Source organism: Pristiophorus japonicus, chromosome 6 (genome assembly GCF_044704955.1).
Source record: "Pristiophorus japonicus isolate sPriJap1 chromosome 6, sPriJap1.hap1, whole genome shotgun sequence".
NCBI classification, from domain to species: domain Eukaryota; kingdom Metazoa; phylum Chordata; class Chondrichthyes; family Pristiophoridae; genus Pristiophorus; species Pristiophorus japonicus.
In genome coordinates, this window is record NC_091982.1 from 179,087,266 (window position 1) to 179,089,803 (window position 2,538).

Below are 2,538 nucleotides of genomic sequence, written 5' to 3' on the forward strand. Positions count from 1 at the left end.
TCTGCATGAGTTAGTATTCGCAGGTGCCTTTACTTACTAAGTCATTAAGGGAAATCTACATCTACATTTATATTTATTTTTAAAAACCTAATTCTTGTCTTCCTCTCCATTTCACCTCTCCTGGAATTGCATAATTGTTTATCCGGTAAAGTAAAACAATTCAGGTCTGATCCTCTTTGTATCTTAAGAGGCCCAAGTCTGGATATTATCATTGCAGCTGTGCTTTGAACCCCCATCCATCCATCCCTCAGTGCCCTTTTAATGGACACTATATTTCAAATGTGGTCTCAAGTATGATCTATCCAAGGTTAGAATAACTTGTTTTGACTTGTGCTCAAGGGCCCTAGTATTTAATTAGCTATGTCGATAACAGCTTCTCGGCCTTTTGGCTAAGATCATGCGTAACTGACCTGACAGGGGAGTAGCCACCATGACCTCCGGGTGGTTCTCCCTGGATCAGGAAGGTATATGCTTGCTTTTTTGGAAACAGGAGGTGGGTGGGGTGGCTTGACCCATCCACCTCCACGGAGGTGTGTGGGGGACCTGACCCATCCACCTCCATGGCACGAACCTGGTATTGCAGTACTTCCAGGAACGGTGCAGTGGCTCTAGGCCTTTTGGCTAAGAGCATTGGCGCAGAGTAATCCTTGGCGTGTGCAAGGTGACCTCTGGCGTTTGTGATTTGACAAAGAATTGGAACGATTGGCTACGAATTTCAAAAAAAAAAGATAACAGCTATACATTGACTGGAATATTTTAATGAATATTCCCAAATTATTTTCCTGTTGTGCATTTGCTAATTAATATTTTATTTATATTTCACATTTCATCTTCCAATGTGCATTGCTTTAAATGTATCCACAGTGAAACCTATTAATCCTTCCTTAGCTTCCAAATTAATTGTTCCACATCTTTTTGAATGTTATTAATCTCTCATATTTGTCAGCCTTATAGCTTTGTGTCAAGACTTTATAACTCCATTGCCCCTGTCCATCCTTCTGCACATCCTTCATTTTAACCTTGCACTGAAATGAGGTATGGCCTAAATAACCTCACCCTCAATTAATTACGAACTGACACTGTCTAGCTCATGCTTGGAAAAATAACCATTAGAACAAGGCATCAAAGTGTTTTGCTACACTTGAGTCATACCCTAACATGAGTCATTAGCTTTACAATGGGAGGGCTATAAAGATAAATTGTGAACTAGCCATTTTTTTCACAAGAATATTCCTCTGAAAAGCATATTGTAAACATGATTTTACCATCTTTTTTCCCCTTCTCTCCTGAGAGTGTTGATTCTTTAATAGGGTACAGTTTCGCAGTAACCAGTTGATGGCTCTTTAATTCCCATAGCAGAGGGGAATGAAATACTGTTTAAAAATTTTCAGGCTTCGTTTTCATAGAATTTTACAGCACAAAAGGAGGCTATTGTGCCTATGTAGGCTCTGTGAAAAGGCTATTCCCCTGCTCTTTCCCTATACCCTTTTAAATTTGTTTTTCAAAATAATTATCCACTTCTCTTTTGGATACTATTATGAATTCTGCTTCCACCATTGTTTTTGATGGGGCCTTCCCTGCCCTAACAATCCCATTTTCTATCTTCCAATATCAACCATTGCAGAAAACAATATTTGGCATTTTAAGTTCTGATAATGAATAAAATCTATAATCTGTGAAGAAAACACTTGCAATTCATCAATCTTATAATTAATTTAAGTGCATATTAACAACTAGAAAACAATAGTGAATCCCCATTAGATTAAACCAGTTTCTTCAAATTTAAAAAACAAATCGGGCTGCTTTTATTTTTGTCAGCCAGGTATCTGATTTTCACAAGGTCCATAACTATTCTTAAAAGTCGCCAAACCAAGTTACTGGGAAATCCACACAAGTTAAGTTTCTGTTTCCCTGATATAGAATATACACTCTGAGACACACCCCACTTGTGTAATTACAGAGAACGTAGAAGGTTGGCAGCAGTCCAGGCTTAGGAACTCCCACGTGTGCACATGGGTGAAGTTTAACAGATTTAAAAGCCATGCATCTTACCAGCACAACACACGGGTAGGAGCAAAGTGGGAAGAGTCTCAATCACCTAGTTTAATTCTACAACTCCAGGTCCCATTAATGAGCTTGACACTGAGACATTAACACTCCACTTCAAGGTGTGAGGAAATGACAAAGGATTGCTATAATGTGAAAGAATTCATATCACAGTGAACCACAGTGCAGGTTACTTGTATTTTTAGTTCTAATTGGAGATCTAAATTCCAGGAGTGTATAGGGAATTTGTGTGTCAGTTTAACTCAACTGTTGGTACTCACCTCTGAGTTAAGGTTAAAGCCACTCCAGGACTTGTGCATAAGATTTTGGCTGACATTAAGTGTAGCACTGAGGGAGTGCTGTATGGTCATAAATGCCATCCTTTGGATAAGATTTTAAAGTGAGGCTGCTGATTGTTCCAGTGGCTCAGATAAGTTAAAGATTCCAAGGTTCTGACGAAGGGTCATCAACTTTGCCTGACCTGAGATTTCC

At 39.0% G+C, this 2,538-nt stretch overlaps 1 pseudogene; it reads left to right on the forward strand.

The window, feature by feature from the left end:
• Positions 1 to 369: 369 nt before the first annotated feature.
• On the forward strand, positions 370 to 608 carry LOC139266394 (U2 spliceosomal RNA; annotated as a pseudogene).
• The last annotated feature ends 1,930 nt before the right edge of the window (positions 609 to 2,538 follow it).